The 18,204-nt window shown below is 38.1% G+C and overlaps 2 long non-coding RNA genes across 5 annotated transcripts in view; one reads left to right on the top strand and one right to left on the bottom strand.

Annotated features, from left to right (window-relative positions):
- Positions 1 to 18,204, top strand: part of LOC140640854 (uncharacterized) — a 71,715-nt gene that overhangs the window by 29,863 nt on the left and 23,648 nt on the right. The gene's annotated exons all lie outside the window — the stretch shown is intronic.
- Positions 1 to 18,204, bottom strand: part of LOC140641197 (uncharacterized) — a 52,245-nt gene that overhangs the window by 18,106 nt on the left and 15,935 nt on the right. For 3 of the 4 annotated variants that reach the window (XR_012037737.1, XR_012037739.1, XR_012037736.1), the window contains exons 4-5: positions 8,780 to 9,229; positions 1,056 to 1,151 (exon numbers count right to left, since the gene is read on the bottom strand). This is a non-coding gene — a long non-coding RNA (uncharacterized lncRNA). The remainder of the gene's footprint in view (positions 1 to 1,055; positions 1,152 to 8,779; positions 9,230 to 18,204) is intronic. The other variant, XR_012037738.1, reaches the window with a different exon arrangement.

Genomic DNA, 18,204 nt, shown 5'->3' with positions numbered 1-18,204 from the left:
ATCAGAAGCAATCGTAATACAAGTTTATCATATAAGTGAAAATGCCCTGGAGTTTGTCGCTGTTCTCATTATTCATAATGTGTTCTTATTCTCTGGGTAATCACTGATCAAATCCTTAAATATTAATTTTATAGAGTGCCCACATAAAATATTTCACTCTCCTTCATGCTTTTATTGTAGATAGTATAAAAATTAACCAGATACATTTGGTTCTATTTCCCACAAATGTTTCTTCTTCCTTTATTCTCCATTAAGGCCCTCTGCTATAAGCTGAAGATGAGGAATTCAGGATTCCTCAAAGGAATAGCAGGAGAATGGATATCAGAAATGTTTGACTATTGGTAATGCAGGGAATATATTAATGGGCACTGCTGTGCTCTATGGATACTATAATATGGAAGGGTTTGTGGGTACCTGTGATTGAGTTAGGATTTCCTGTATGGTTTAGGTTCCATAGCAGAAGACAGTGTGAAGCAGGTGGCTTCTATCCAAGAACATCAGAACCCAGATGTGTTATCACAGGGCATGTATAAATAAATCTTCTCTAATTATCAGCCTGACTTTACAGTTAAGGAAACTGGGGCTCAGATTGCATAAGGAATTTGTGAAAGTCATTGGTTATTGAAGCAGAACTATGGAGTGGAGGATTTCAGTTTGTCTTATGCCAAGTTTTGTTTGTCATTTGCATTTTAATTACCAACCAGCCCAGAAGAAGCAAAGATTGGTAGATGGTTCCTGAGGGCCTGGAAAGGGCTTCATTGAGGGGAACATTGGCATCTGGGAGTTGGTTTGAAGGTTCCTGAAAACTACTTTGGGCTTCAGAGACCTGAGCTGTAGGCACGAAGGCCTAAGTTTTGCCTTTTTGTGTCATTGGTAGTGAGAGTGTGAAACAGGTTAGGGAAGGGGGGTTTCTTCCCCCTCCTTATAGATAGTCTGATTCGCCTTCATGAGTTTGGGATGTTAGTTCTTTGATTCTGCCTTTTGACTACAAAGGAAGGTGTACTCTGTTCTCATTATTAGGGTGTTTTTAAAGCCAAAGGACCAGCATCACCTACCTTAGTCATTATTGCTTAAGCTGCATTAGTTACCCATGGGATGATGCTAGCTTCTGGTGGCACTTGGGAGAAACACCAGCAAAAATACTTTCTACCCTGTGTAGATGATAGAGACAATGACAAATAATAAGAGCATTAGTGACAACTAATGCTTCTAAAATGCTTCATATATGCCATGCACTGTTCTAAGAATTTCCCATATATTAACTCACTGTGTCTTCAACAGCCTAGAGGTAAAGCATGATTAGGGGCTTTCATGAGGTCACATGGGCAGAGAAAGTTCAAATGGATAAATGAGTCTATGGTCTTAACTGCTATTCCAGTTGATTCTCTTTTAGGAATTTAAAGATCAAAGTTGGGGAAAGCACTAATGTCATCCAGTATGACTTACCGCCAAAATCAGTAACCTTTGTCATATAAGAAGCTTAATTTTAAAGTACTTATTTTCCTCAAAGTAATTGTTTTAAAGTTGAGACTATTCAGTTAAGTGTTTCCCCTCAGCTTTTATAATATTAACAATAAACTATTTCTTAGAAATGAAAATCCTTTCTATTTCCCCCAAATTAACCATTTTATAAAATTACCTTAAATTAAAATTTTTCTTGCCGATAGCTTGAAGGAAATTAATAAAAATATTTTTAGCTTTATACAAGACATTAAACCAATAAAGAGGTAAGTATATTTTCCTTTTCTACAAAATGGTTAGATTCTTATTTTTTTATCTCTCAAAATAGAAACTCAGCTAGGTTTCACATTCCTCTTTTCCATAGGAATTGTCAGCAAACATTGCTATACCTATGTATCTACATTTATATCTATTTCTTTTCTTTTAAAAAGATTTTTTGTTTATTTATTTGAGAAAGAGAGTGAGTACAAGTGGGGATAGGAGCAGAGGGAGAAGCAGGCTTCCCAATGAGCTCGATCCTAGCACCTGGAAATCACGACCTAAGCCAACAGCAGACACTTAGCTATCTGAGCCACCCAGGCACCCTCATTTATATCTTTTTCTATACACAAACTTACATGTCTGTGTCTGTGATGATTGTTTTATTTTTAAATTAACTTTCGGGTGACACATTTGGTTCTATTGTTGACTTACTAATTATTTGTATCTTTCTTCATTCCACAAAACGGACATAAAGTGCCTAAAATATATTTCTCTGGTAATATATGATAATAAAGGAGAAAGTGAGGAAACAAATAGATTGAGAAGATGAAGTCTGGGTAATGCTTTACCCAAATATATACCAAAGCGTGCACACTGTGGCATAGGTGCAAGCTTTGGCATAGTGCATCCCCATTGTTAACAGTTGATTTAAATGGTGTAGAACTTACTGCATTTCTAAGAAACAAAGTAGTAAGTTGGGAGAAGCACAGCTATCCTTAGCATTGAGGCCTGAAAGTACACAAACCATAAGAACATGTCAAACATTCACTGTGCATTTACCCAGAATGCAGAGATGGTTCCTGACCTAAAGGCCATTCTCAGGACACAATATAATATCCAATGGTTGGGAATATAAAGCTTGCCTCTCAGGTGAATGCTCAACCCCACCTGCCTTCTCTGCTCTGTTTGTTGCTCCTCTGTCTTCCACTCCATACAATGACTTTTTAAAACCTTCTCTACTGTCTTCAAATTCCTTAATCCTCTTTCTTCATCTCTCACCTTCCCCTGTCTTAGAAAATGACCTTACTGCAAAGACAAAATGGAAGCCATTAGCTGGGAGCTGAGTCTTCTAACTACCACAGCAAGTGAGTCTCCCTGCTTCTGCACTTCCTTCCTCTTTTCTTGGCATGCCCTAGAGGTGCTACTCAACCCTGGTAAGAATGGTTCTTCCACTTAGGCTGCAAGTTTTTTTTCTTCTTGAAAACCTGTGCTGGGGCATTGGATGGCTCAGATGGTTAAGCATCTGCCTTTGGCTCAGGTCTCAGAGTCCTGGGATTGAGCTCCTCGTTGGGCTCCCTGCTCACTGGGGAATCTGCTTCTCTTTCTCTCTCCACTTCTCCTCCCTACTCATGCTTTCTTTCTCATTCACTCTCTCTCTCAGATAATACAAGAAATCTAAAGAAAAAAAAAGAAATCCTATGCTAAACATGATTTCTTCTCTTACAGTCAACCTCTCTCTTTTGTCTGCTCGGACTTCTTAATATTAAAAAAAGAAACCTCCTGAACCCTGCATCTATATCCTGGACAAGCTCATTCTCTCTAATGTTCCCTAAAGGCAGCCTGTGCTCATTGCTTCTTTTACCCTACTTCCTGATAATTATTTCACACTGGATCAACCACAACTACACTTAGAAGATCACCAGTCACCTGGGCGGCACCAAATCCTGTGAACATCCAACTTTATGAGCTCTTCAGTATTAAAAAAAAAACCTTACTCTTTATTTTGGTGAATGAGGCAGAGTTCACTTCAATGGCTCACAACCCAAAACCCCAACTGCTAATTTTACTCTCCAACCTTGTCTTGCACTGCTCTTCTCTTTGCTCTTCCTAGTCCACTCACACTGTGGATTTTTAAAAAAATTTGTTTTGCTTTTGTTTTTTATTGCTCAGTTCATTAAATAAGCTCTGTTCTCTCCTGCCACAGGGCCTTGGCACATGCTGTTTCGCATCTGGAAATCTCTTCCTCTCCCTCTTCACTTGATAACTTTAATTATTTAGATTCAGCTCAAATGCCATTTCTTCTGAGGAACCTTCCATAGATCTCCGGACTTGATCAGAAACCCTGCTACATATTCTCAAAACCTAGCAATACATTTTAATATTCTCATAAAGTACTGGCTAGCTCTTCACCTGGCATGAAGATAGGGTTTTATTTTATTTTATTTTTATTTTTTTGAAGATAGGGTTTTAATTTTAATTCTAACCACATGGTGATATTCCAAAACATACTTCATGAATTATTCAAGTAGGATGTGTGTGGCCATTGTTTAAACAATGGGAAGAGCATCCTTTCAAGTCAGAGGGCTTGTCCTGATGACTCCTGGACCTTTCAAGGATGTCTGAGAACAACTCTGCTTATTCTCTTTATTATGATCATGACAGTTGTGGAAAAACAACCAGTTCAGAGGCCTTGAGACAATGCAGAGGAAGCATAGATGCTGCCATGGAAAGTTTTTCCTCAAGTGATTCATGATTGCTGCCTCTTGGTGTTGTCTGTATGGCTGCAGGGAGCTTTACTGGCAGGTCATCTAATGCCTTAGAGTCTGGCTCTTCATCCCAATACATGCTTCCCTTATTACATTTTGATTTTTTATTATCCCTTGAGTTGCAAAGATTCCTTGATCTGATGTGCTTACCAGGTAGGTGTAGGAGGAAGAATACAAACAAGTAATGTTTTTTACAGCATTTTGAAATTAATACTTACTTGACACTATAACCTAGAGGAGGAGTGCAGGAGCAGAGTTACATTCTGCATTTTCCACACAGGGAAACAGAGGTCAAATAAGCAATAACTAGGGAAGACAGTTCTAGCACCTAGGCCTGCTGATTTTAAATGTAGTGCTCCTTTCTGCCATACCATTAATTTAAAGTGGTTTAAACTCTTCATCATCTCCTTTTCACATAAGTTCTCATGTATGTTTACATTATTATCCATTTTCAACTCAATGCAGCAAATATCCTTTGGGTGTTGTCTATTTAGAAGACTCTGGGGAACAAAAAATGCAGATTCTTCAAGCTTATAATTTGGGAGGAGTGGAAGTGGAGACAGGATAATGTCATCTACTCTATTACTTCAGTGCCTCATGCCCATCCTTTATAGAACTGAAATGAGGATTAATTTGAGATTTAGCTTCTCTTACATCTTTAATGTAAGATGTACATCTTACATCTTTACATCTTTAATTTAACTTCTCTTACATTCTTTAATTTTTGTATATCTTACAGTTATCTCTTCACCTATTAGATACCAAGTCAGATGACAAAAGAACTTATGAAAAAAGATCCTGCTGACAAATGATTTTGCCTCTTTTCCTGATCTTGACCCACTTTGGGTCAAGCAGGTGGCAACTGAGAGTCAGTTGACGTGGGCCTTCAACTTGGCAAAGTAGAAGAATTATTTATTAATATTTTAGTTATTCAATATTTCAATGTATAGTATTTCAATACTTAAATTCCCTAGGTTGATCACCTATTGAGAAAACTCTGAGCTTTGTTTTTCACCACTGCCAACTCACCATGAAAGAATAGAATGAGTATTCACCTTCTGTACATAGACTGTTGGTTGCCTTCCTCAATATCCAACCTAGTCATGTAAGATAAACAATCATTTTCCAGCTTCCCTCATTACTAGGCTGGTTGTGTGACTATGTATCAGCCATTGAAATGCAATGGTAGCTTATGGCAGTCTTAGGGAATCTTAAAAGACACGTGACATGTACTCTTTACCCTCTTCCTTATGGTCATTGCATGAACAGTTGCCTTAGATGATGGGATGGCATAAGACAGCTGGTGGAGCCTTAGTATAGAAGCCTCTGTACCAGGTCTGGGGGCTATCACAGAAATTCTTTTTAGGGGAATAAAATAAAAATCAGTCTTTTGAAGGCCATTGTTGTTTTGAGGTTTATGTCACAATCAGCTGAACCCAGTCCTAGCTGAATTTTTCCCATTTTGTCACCATCAGGAATGTCCTGAAGCCTGGATTTTTTTAGTTCCCTGAGAAAGACAACTCAGATATTTTTGTATTTCTAGGCCCTGAGGTTTGCAATCTATAAGGACAAGCCATTAGACACTATTGTGACCAAACAGATATAAGTAATTTTTTGTTTATTCGTATGAGAGACATGAAGGGAAAGGACTCAAGGGGAAAATGAAGGTAATTCTGGGATATTGGATGGATACTTGAGGATTGGGAAATAAATTGAAGTTTATAGTGTCAGTTAGTAGTGGGGATCTGACTTCACTGAAAAGTAGTACCTTTCTGGAAACAAAATTTCACGTGGTGGTGGCCATGTGGATGTTCATGTAGACTACACAGTAGATGCTCTAGTCTTGGGAACTTCAGCAAAGGTCCTAGGTCTGAGCTTGGGATGGAGGGAGAGCTAAGGGTGGCACCATTTCTTTTACCATAGATAGAGAGCATCAGTGACCAAGATAGAACAGTAGCCCCTGTCCCATTTTTCTGGACACCATAGCTCTAAATTTCTTGTTTAAAAGAATGGAAGGAAAGGTAATCCAAGAAGGTGACTTTTTTGGATTTCTTAAAACACTTGTTTTGTGGGGGGCATTAAGCCAGATTTGATTCATTTTGGAATACAAGAAATGTGTTTTCTGGCCCCTCATGGAGTAATTCAGATCATTAGTGTAGGATAGAATGTCCATGATCTCTTTTTATTTTTTCTCAAAGCCTATGAGGTGTTTCTCCATTCAAAATGTACATCTTGTTCCCACCTGCCAAGTATAAAGCATTTAGGATAAACTTTTATAGAAGGAGATGAATTATTTAATAAATTAAACAAATAAATTGAACTTATGCTTTGTGCCAGGTATTGTTAATAGGCCGTTGATTTCATCAGAGTCCCTGGCCTTCTTGGAGCTTACCTTCTAACTGGTGGACAGACAGACAATAAACACAATATATCACTAAATAGAGTATGCTAGAGGATGATTTAGTAGGAATCTTAGAGTGAGGAGACACAGCATACTTTTGTTTCCTGGCTTCATTAAACCCAGAGAGAGGTGAATCTGTTTGTCTTAGTTGAAAATGTACCAGATGAGAGATTTCAATCCAGTGCATTTTAAGAAAATGGCCCTTTATAAGAGAATTCCTGATATTGTCCAAAACAGTACCCTTAGGTATTACTGAAAACTCTGCCAAAAGTAGCAGATTTGAGAAGAAGACATCTGATCCCAAACATTTTGCAGCTTATAAACAGAGCAGCACATTGACAAGAGGTAAAGATGTGAAAAATGGAACAGATGAATGAATTTCTTGCTTTCCTGAGGCTAGGGGCTGTGGTGAACTTGGGGTGTTAGTGACAGTCTCCAAGGAGAGAGATTCATTTCTGTTGGCCTTAGAAATTTTTCCTGTTACACCAAACTTCCTGAAATGTGTACTGAGAACACTTTCATCTGGTAGGCTAAGACTGATTATGTTGTATATTGGCTTTTGTATCAGTCATTGTCCAGAATGAGGATGGCTTGGCAGCTCCTGTTGAGATGGATCAGCTGGATTTAGAGGGTTGGTCTCAGCAGGTGGCTCTGAGAGAAGGGGCTGAGTTGTAGATAACTAGATGTTATAAGAAAGGATAGGGCTGTTAAAAATGTGAGGATATACGGCAAGTTTTCAGGGTCTCTGGCCATTTTGGAAAAATTGAGGATGGAGCAGAAGGACTGGAAAACAGGACAGCTGTGAAACCATTATTTAATATGTTCAGAACTGAGCAGAGCCAGGCCGGGGTGTGCATTCAAGGGATTTGTGGTGCAAGGAAGGCTGAAAATGAGGGTCCTCTCCTTGGAGATCAAAAGGGGCGACTCTGGGGTAAGTTTTGACTTGGAACTGAAGGCTGAGTTGGAGAGATAACAAAGAACATTTAAGGAATTTGAGGTTTATAGGCTGACTCTGAACACTGTCATAAAAAGTCATTTTTATCCATGCCTAAAGGGTTAAAATTAGCTACAAAAATAAACATGTGCTATGCTTTGGCTGTGGCACTACTTTCTAAAGAGAGAGTTTGACTTTATCCTGGATGTGGGTATCTCAGCATATAAATGATCTGATGTAGGCTGACTGCACAGAGTAGGCAGTCTAAAAGTTTCTGGATTTTTAGATTCAACATAGCTATTGATTCAAAGCTGTAGTTTAGTGTCTTGTAACCTTTCTGCCATATTGTCCTCCACTAAGAAATTAGAATATGTTTTCTTTTGGCATAATATATGAAAAGTTCATTTAGAACTCACTTATGTTGTTTTCTTGTCATTTTGTGTGTGTATAGTTATATATATGTGACCCTATATTATGTAGTGTGTGAATACATATAGTTACAGTTATATAGTCTATAACTTTATGCTATATAATGTCTATTATATATAGTTATAGTTATATATAGTATATATATGGTTATATACTATAGTACATATGTATAATAAAATTATATATAACTGAACTCTCCATATGAAACATAGTCTTATGAAATATATGGTTATATATGTTACATATCTGTTATATATGTGTTATACATATATACATTTTTATATGTATATGTACATAAATATATATAACTCTAACTATATATATGTAACCATATAGTATTTCATAACTTTAAAACATTTCATGTGCTTTTAAGAAGATTCATTTTCCTCTTTAAAAAGCTAAACTTACAATTTGGAAATGCTATCACTAAGTAGCAGATGCTTGGTGTTTGAGCCACAGGATTTAATTTTTTTCCCAATTCAGTTGAGGCTCTCTGTTCATGCTCCAGAAGTAGTTTAATTTCTCTCTCTCCATCAGTAAATACATATATATGTAAATAGGGACACATAAATACATAGGGATATATACGCACACATACATATTCACATATATACCTTTAAAAAACCAGTTGAACATTGGGAACATTGAAGAAAATAGCCTCACTATGTTTAAATATGGTATTTTAGAGCAATTCTCTAATGAAATAATTTGGCACACTTTTCACTAATCTTTTATCTGTCATCACTTTTCCTAATTTTAATATATTTCACACCCAGGCTTGGATTACCAAATTTGAATTAAACTCACCCTGTTTTTCTTCCTGGGGTGATTTCATGACTCTGGGACCTCAAGCTCTTGGATCAAAGCTTTGCTACATCTCAACAGCTGTCTTAACTACTCTAGAGAGAGCAATTTGAGTCCTTCCAAGCACATCAAAGAGAAGGTGTTAGTTTGCCTTTCTCACACTCCTGCTCTGAAAACATCTGCTTCCTGTCTCCCATATGTAGGAGTCCAATGGGAAGAAAGTGCTGTAAGAGAAGGCAATTCTATTAAGAAGATAAATGCCCTCCTGACTAGGTCTTCTTCAACTCTGAAGGATCTTGCCATTTTTCTCTTGGTACATTCGGGAGCAGTTCATAAATCATGTTGTACTAGCAAGGTGCTAGGTAAGGAATCAAGTGGTCTTAATGATTGTCCAGCTCTGCCATGAGATAGTGTTGTCATTTGGGGCAAATCTTCAGTGCTCCATTTCTTCATCTATAAAATGAGATAGTGGGATATTATGGCCTTAAATTTCTTCAAAGTGTTATGACACCAGTCCATTCCTGATTCCCTTCATATTATATTGATTATCTATCTATCTATCATCTATCTATTATACATATATATATATTCCCCCCAGATTCATTGCAGACTTCATTTCTAATCATTACCTTGACTTACAGTCTTTTCTTTGTAAAAATTGAAGTTATGTTTCCTGCATATAGTCAAAACCATTTGAACAAATTTAAACAGAAGATTCAACCAAGTTTTATTTTATTTATTTTACGTTTATTTTATTTATTTTAGATTCTTCTACTGAAGTATCTTTACTTGGTTGAAGAGTTGTCATTACACATTAATGTGCAACAGTGTTGACAACTTGTTTGTGGACATTCACTATAATGTTACAAATTACCCTTTGAAATGAAAAATGTAAGGTAATATGACTAACCACTGAGTGATTATTTTAATAAGTGCAAATATGATTTTCCAAAAGGCATGTTAGTTGGACAGAATAAAAAAGTTCCAGGAATTCCCAGCTAGGATGGAGTGTGATGACCCAGAAACGGGTAAGGTTCTTGAGGAGGGCGGCTGGAAGCCGGCAGAGAAACCCTAGGCATCCTTAACATTTAAAGAGTTGGCAGAGGAAGAAGAGAAGAAACATGAAGGAGGAGAGCTTTCAGTCAGAGAAGCAAGGAGGGAGAAACTTTCAAAAAAGACGGAGTGGTCAGTAGTGCAAAACTTCTAAGGAGGCAGACTAAAATAAGGTTTTAAAGCTGTCTTTTGCTAGAAAGAAATCCACTCAAGCTACAGTAATTGGGGTTTGTTTTAAGCATACTTTATGGAATTTCAGATAAATCCAAGAACAAAAAACAAACACAACTGGACAACAAAAGGACTGGTTGCTGGGACCTGAAAGCCACCAGGGACCAGAGCTATTCCCTCCACCCCTTTACCCACAGCCAACTCTAAGCAGTTGCTTCATTATCTTGTCAGCCAACTCCTTTCTCTGTGGTTTTTTTGTATATGGCCACAGTGGACTCCTTAGTTCATTGCTTCCTAAGCAACTGCTGGATTTCCTTTTTTTTTTTTTTTAAGATTTTATTTATTTATTCATAGAGACAGAGAGAGAGAGAGAGAGAGGCAGAGACACAGGAGAGGGAGAAGCAGGCATCATACAGAGAGCCTGATGTGGGATTCGATCCAGGGTCTCCAGGATCACACCCTGGGCTGCAGGCAGTGCTAAACCGCTGTGCCACCGGGGCTGCCCTGAATTTCCTTTGATCTAAACTCATATTCATAGGAGAGAGAACCTAGCCAAGCTCTTCATTGTGAGCCTGTACACACAGATCACATATTTCTGGCCTGTCCTATGGTTTGGCCATCTTTAAGTCTCATGTGTTTTTTTGATTTTCAGTGGTGCCTGGGCTGGGAAGTTGCTTAGGTGAGTCTCGTGGTAGAGAGGACATGAAGGTCTACTTGACAGAGCCTGTGAGCCATGGCAGAGCAGGTGAATCTAGAAGGGTGGGAGACTGGCTACTTCAAGTTAGTAGGAGAGGTTCATTCAGCACACAAATTTATCAGCATGTCTAGTAAAGGGTCCATTTGATTTAGTGACTGAAGTGTACATATAATTTTGGAAAAGTGCTTTCAGTAGAATGGTGTAGGGCAGCAATCAGATTATAACAGAATGAAGAGTGATTGGGAGGTGTACAAGTGAGCATTGTATAGATTATATATTTTTGGCAGGGCAGTGGGGCTTGGTGTATAAGGGAAAGAAATCAAAGATAGATACAGATTTGATAATGGACATTTTTAAAAGATTGAAAATATAGAAGTAATTTTGACTTTTTTCTGAATGGGATGAAGGAAAGGTCAAAGATAGAGGATGATTGTTGTCATGGAAGGATACATGTAAGAGACCATGTATTTTGTCATGTAGAAGGAGAGATGTATCAGTGACTTAGGCTGGATTATGCCACAATAATGATAACTCCAAAATCTTTGAGGTTTCTAAAAAAGGGTTGATTCTTATTCCTGCTACATGTTCTACTTTTATTTGCTCGTTATAGTTACCCTGATGGAGCCAAATACTTCTGGTTTCTATGCCAGAAAGGAAGAGAGGTCTGGAGGATTTCCAGACCTGGTCCCAAAACAACCCCTGTCATTTCCCCTTACAAATAATTGGTAAGAATCAGTTAACTCACCTCCAAGTACAAGGGGATGAAATAGTGTGATCTTAACAAGTGCCAGAAAGATGGATAGTTGGGATATTTGTTGAGCAAGTGAGTAACTACAAGAAATAAAATGATGAGGGTGAATGCACATAGCTCAGTGAGTGGCTGCTGAGAAATCAAGGGAATCCTCCTATAAGGCAGAAAGCAAGGTCTACAAATACAGAGAGGGATGAATTGATGAAGGCTTAACACAATATTGGTGACAGAGTAGTGAGAGATGCAGAGAGGGATTGTAGGTTATTCCTAAGAACCTGACTGAAGATGGTGACACTAATCTGCTGATTCATGCCTTTCTCTGATAATATTCATGAGCCCAGATATGGATGGGAAAGGTAGATGATTGGTTGACCTAGGATGGGGTTTTGCTGAGCATGTACAGCAGAAGGACAAGTGTGTCAAGGGAGTTGAGAATATTAGAAAGCCTGTGGTTGAATGATGGGTCATGTGCTCTAGACTAATAGGGAAGTTCCTGTAAAGAAGAAAGGATAGTTGGATTGGAGAAAATAGAGGAAAAGTGTGACATACTAAATATAAAAATATCCATTCCTAAGCATCTACAAATTATTGAAGATGATAAGTTGGTGAGGATGCTTTTGGGGATGGGCAGCATTTATCAGACAGCCTTACTTTCATGGCTCTAAACAATGAGGGCTTTTATTATTCACTTACTAAGAAGAATGGAGGCAGACCATCTGGGGATAGGTCTGGTGACTCAGTGATATTGTGAAGGACCCAGTTCATCTCATGTGTCCACATTGCCAGCCTCAGTGTATTGGCATTCCTTCATAGGCCTGCCACCTCATAGTTGTAAGGTGGCTGTCACTGCTCTAGGTAGCACATCCCCACACGAAAATAAACGTGGAAGACAGGGGATAGGAGATCTTTGTCTTTATGTTTTTCCCTCTTTAATGGAAGAAAATACTCCCTTTATGTCTCTTTGGTCAGAAGGAGGGCACGGTGGACTTGTAGGCCAACCACAGGCTGAGAGCAATGGGGTTTCCCTGACTGATTTCAGGTGGATCATTGCTCATTCCTTGAAACTTGGCACATAGCTGCTTGGAGAACATTGGGATTCTTTTATCAAGCAGAATAGGAGAAATACCTATTGGAGAACTAACAGTGAGTGCCACAGGTAGGGACCTCCCTTCTTGGTAAATGCTGACTGCCTGCTCAAGATGCAAAATATTATCATTGCTTACTTAGATTAAAAAAAAATTATATAGGGGCACCTGGGTGGCTCAGTGGTTGAGCCATCTGCCTTTGGCTCAGGTTGTGATCAGGGAGTCCAGGATCGAGTCCCACATTGGGCTCCTGCGGGGAGCCTGCTTTTCCCTCTGCCTGTGTCTCTGCCTCTCTCTGTGTCTCTCATGAATAAATAAAATCTTTTTTAAAAAGTATAGATATAGGCTGTGACCCAGCTAAGAAATTCTGATCAAAGGAAAGGCATAAAAATATCACGTAAAATTTGAATTTATTTTTACAGAAAGTTGGTTTAACCCCCCATCCCCCCAGTACACCTGAAGTTTCTTGGGTGAAGCTTGTTCTTTGGAAGAACTTCCACTGGATGAGTCGGTGTATATAGCTTTCCTCCTGTCACGTTACTGTAAGTCGAAATGGCTACTAAAATCTAGTAAAAGTCTGTGCCATAGTGCAACCAACAATGCCAGAATAGTCAGTGTTCACTAGTTTTGATTATTCTTTCAGAAACCTAACATGGAAGCTTTTTCCTTGCTTAATTTTTTCACAGAAATGCCAGACAAGATCTATTCCCTAACTGAAGGTCTTTTCTCAGGTATTTGAATTTAAATTCCCTGTCCTTTCAAATGTGCTTTACTAGTTCTGCAACGCGTAAGAAGGCTAGAAAATTAGTTTGCTCTCTTTTACTTCTTTCCAATTTGAAGAGGAACAGTACGGAATTGACCAATATTGTTTCCTTCAACAGACACTTATTTTGCAATTTCAATATGAAATGCAGTTTTTAGATGCTTCTTGGTATATAAACATGAAAGACCCACAGTGCCTGCTCTCAAGAAGCTCACATCATTGCTGCTAATGCTGACATGGTGGGTGTGGGTAATTATTTGAGCACATCTTTCCCCACTGCTTGAAACACTTAGTTGTTAAATACCCAAAGTGTTCTCTGGATGTGCTGCCATGTCTTCTTCTTTTTAAAAATATATATATTTTTTCTCCATGCTTGATATAACTGTAGCTTCTTTGTTTTTAAAAACTGAATGGTTTCTTATCTAGGGACTTGAATCGTTTCAATCAGTATAAAATTGTTCGTTTTCCATGGTTTGTTCTCTCTTCATGGATTTCTGGTTGTGAAACTGAATATTGACTTGAAAGATCACATCCTCTACTCTGAGTCTGTAAGTTGCCTTTTTTTTAAAAAAAAAGATTTTATTTATTTATTTATTCATGAGAGATACAGAGAGAAGCAGAGACACAGGGAGAGGGAGAAGTAGGTTCCCCGTGGGAGCCCCGATGTGGGACTCGATCCCAGGACCCCAGACCGTGACCTGAGTCAAAGGCAGATGCTCAACTGCTGAGCCACCTACGTGTCTCAAGAGTTGCTTCTTTAATGCCCCAGATCTTAGCATCTACGAAATAGGTTTTCTGGGTCTGAGGAAAAAGAGCAGGACTCTGGGTCTTCACCCGGATGTGCAGCGGGTATCCACCTCTTAGAAAGGGCTTGAAACCAAAGGTCATGCTAATAGTGTACTTGATGAACAACAGACTTAACTTTAGAAAAGATGCTGTATTTGAGAAAAGAATTGTAGCAAACTACATGCAGGGTTTCTGAAGGCTGCATGTGGGAATAGAGGATCTTCTTTCAGCACCTCCAGCACCAAATACATTGCTTTCCCATTGCATTCTAGTTGCTCACCTTTCTATCGTTTTCCCCCAAAAGTAAATTATTAGAGCAGCTACTGTTATCTTTGATTGTGAGCTGATCGCGTTCATCAATACATCTTTTATGCTTTGTTCTGAGAGCCAGGCATGCCATGTTTCAGTATTACAATTTGTTCACAATTAGCCTTTTGCGTTACATACTGAAATTATAATGTGAGCTGTTGCCCCAACACATACTTTCCTCACCCCAATTTATAGGCGAAGTCCAAGGGTAATCTGGCACTTTGGCATAATTTAGTGAATACTGATGAGGTTCCTACATTCTCTCCTGGGTCATTAAGGTCCACCATTCATTCCATCATTGAAGACCTACTGCTGTCTTTCAGTTTGGACTGCTGTAACACATGATTGTACACCGAGTGGCTTATGAACAACAGAGATTTATTTCTCACGGTTCTGGAGGCTGGAAGTCCAACTCAAGGCAATGGCAGAATCGGTATCTGGTGAGAACCTACTTCCTGGTTCAAGGGTGGCTGTTTTCCTGCTCACATGGTAGAAATACATAACTCTGGTCCCTTTGTCTCCTTATAATTGGTTTCGTTCTTATGGCTTCATCGCCTCCTAATGGGCCCACCTCCTAAGACCATCACACTGGGGACTAGACTTCAATGAATATGAATATAAATATGAATTTAAATTTTGAAGGGACATGACTAGTCCATACAACTCTGTTGGATTAAGGCTTTGCCTACTGTTGTTGTGCTACCTCTACAACATCCCTAGAGGATAACGCATTTGCCAAAGACAGAATATATTGGTTCACTGTGCTTGCTTCCACTGGCCATGATGATCTGCAGTCTAATCTACCCATGGCTCTGGGGACCAGAGTTGTGGGTCACTGCTGTGCTGGTTCTGCCCCCTGGCCAATTTGCTGTGCATACTCAGACCATAGTCTGTCAACATAAAGCTCAGGGGTCCAGGGAGGAAAGCTTTGCTATTTACCAGACATATGAAGCCACCCTCTCCACACTTCCACCCCTCCCATAAATGTTTAGTTGACTCTCCCTGCAAACATCCCTTCTAGATCAGCCATCTTTCTGAGAAAACGATGTTTCAGAATTTTAGCACATTTAAGTGTAAATGATATGGTTTGAAGGTAAACATATGTGAAAGTTTGCTTTACCTTGTGCAACAGCTGTTTATGTGAAAAATTATTTGTCAATTGAATTTTTGGAAACATAAATATGTTTTAAAGGCTCCAAGGGAAATTTTTACTTAAAGGAACCCAGCAGTGAGATGTCTAGAAAGTAAAGCCTCTGTTTTTTAGGATACAAATAATCACAAATTGTTTTGTGAATTTGAGAGTTTCTCTCTCTCTATCTGCCTTTTTTAATCTTTCTGGGTGATATTTTGTTGTGTGGAAATTGAGACTCTGTTCTCGTCACACCATTGGGGGTTAGTTTCAAATCATGAGGTAATAGTTCACAGTAGAAACTTGAATTGATTCTCAGAATTAATAAATCAATCAAACTCTGTTTTTGTCTCTGTCTCTTACACATGTTCACACACACATGTGACATAAATATGCTTATAAATTACACTGCATTTGAAGTGTGGAAGGAAGGGAGGGACTGTTTAATTAATTCTGGGTACTGAAGGAGACTTGAGGAATTTTGAAGAGTAAAAGTCATAATTGATAAAATGATTTGCAGATGTTGATAGGAATTGTCTCTGGGGACTGTTTTGTCTCTTGAGTATAGCTATGTGAATTTTGTGGGTTTTTTTTTTTTTTTACATGAAATGTGAACTTCATTTTTAAATTATAATGATTTTGGATTCTCTTAGCACAGTTGGTGCCATCACTTTGTGCTTGGTATCCTGTGTTTCATCTACCCAGGGGAATTTATCACAGAGTCAAAGCTTTTTTTATTTTTTTAAACTGGCCTTTCTGCCCGAGTATAGTGATGTTTCTATAAAAACAAAAACCTACATGGGCAGGCTCATTAAATCTCTATTTATTCTAAATTTGCCTTTTCTTTTTGATAGTCACTTTGTTGTATTTAGTAACCTAATTACTTAAGATTGTTTAAGAAACTAGAAAGGGAGAATGTTTTATATTCCAGGTCCTTAGACATCCTGCTGCATTTTCCTGCTTCCAGGCAACTAAAGGTCTCGGTAGGAGGATCTGACAGACAACTGTTGTCCATCTAGATGAAATTAGTACCATGTTGTGGCTCAGCACAACTTCCCCTGACATAGAATTTGATTTGTATCTTTTAAGCAGATTGCAGAGGCATGGAGCAATGCAAACAAAACCTAAACAGAGGGTATCAGTTGTATGTCTCCTGCAAAGAACACAACTGTGGCAGAGTGAGAAGTATTGTCTCTATAGCTGCTTTCTATCATCTTAGCCACCTGGCTTTGAGTTCTTCATAGGACATAAAACCCAGAAAGTAACGAGAGTATTTAGATTTGTTTGGATTCCATTTGTGACAACCCAGGGCTTCTAGTATATTTGAGAACAACCAAGCTTCTCATGGAAATACTATCCTTTATGCATTTTGCTAAGCACATCTATAAATAATACTAATTCTGTGATGGTGGTGGCAGAGACACATCATGAACTCCCTGAAATTCTCATTTTCTTTTAAAAATTATTTTATTTTAATTTTAGTACAGTTAACATAGTGTTATATTAATTTTAGATGTACAATGCAGCGATTCAACACTTCCATACAATACCTAGTATCATCATGACAAGTGCTCTCTTTAATCCCCATCACCTATATCACCCATTCCCCCTGCCCACTTCCCCTCTGGTAACCATCAGTTTGTTCTCTAGAGTTAAGAGTCTTTCCTGGTTTGCCTTTCTCCCCCACTTCCTTCTTTTTAGTCTTGTTTCCTAAATACAACAGATGAGTGAAATCATATGGTATTTGAAATCATATAGTAATCTTTCTCTGACTTATTTTACTTAGCATTATATCCTTTTCTCCATCTATGTCATTGCAGATGGCAAGATTCCATTCTTTTTCATGGCTGAATAATATTCCTCTCTGTGTGTGTGTGTGTGTGTGTGTGTGTGTGTGTACCACTTCTGTCTTATCCATTCATCAGTCAGTGGACATTTGGGCTGCTTCTATAATTTTGCTATTGTAAATGATGCTACTATAAACATAGAGGTGTAATAAAAAGAGGTAAAATATGACACCAAATAACTGAAACATGAAGGGGAGAGAAATAAAGAATGAGTTCTAAATTAAGTGACCATCAGCTGAATATAGACTGCTATAAGCAGAAAATGTTATATGTAAACTGAATGGTAACCACTACTTAAAAACCAGTAATAAGAATGAAAAAAATAAAGAGCGAGGAAGCCAAGTATATTAGTAAAGAAAGCATACAAACCATGAAAGAGAGAAAGATAAGAAAGGATTACAAAACAAGTAATGAAATGGCAATAAATATATATCAATAATTACTCTGAGTGTAAATGGACTAAATGCTCCAATCAAAAGACATAAGGTAACAGAATGAATAAGAAAACAAGATCCATCTATATGCTGTCTACAAGAGACTCATTTCAGACCTAAAGACACGGCAAACTGAAAGTGAGGGGATAGAGAAATGTTTATCTGCAAATGGATGTCAAAAGAAAGCCAGAATTGCAATACTTACATCGGACAATTTAGACTTTAAAACAAAGTCTGTAAAAAGAGACAAATAAGAGCACTATATATTAATAAAGACAACCAAACGAGAAGATGTAACAGTTGTACTTATGCACCTAACATGAAAGCACTCAAATACCTAAAGCAGTTTATAACACACATAAAGGAACTTATTGATAATAATACAATAATAGTAGGGGACTCT

This window comes from Canis lupus, chromosome 10 (genome assembly GCF_048164855.1).
Source record: "Canis lupus baileyi chromosome 10, mCanLup2.hap1, whole genome shotgun sequence".
NCBI lineage: Eukaryota > Metazoa > Chordata > Mammalia > Carnivora > Canidae > Canis > Canis lupus.
Note: the sequence above shows the minus strand (reverse complement) of the source record. Positions and strands in the feature narration are given on the sequence as shown.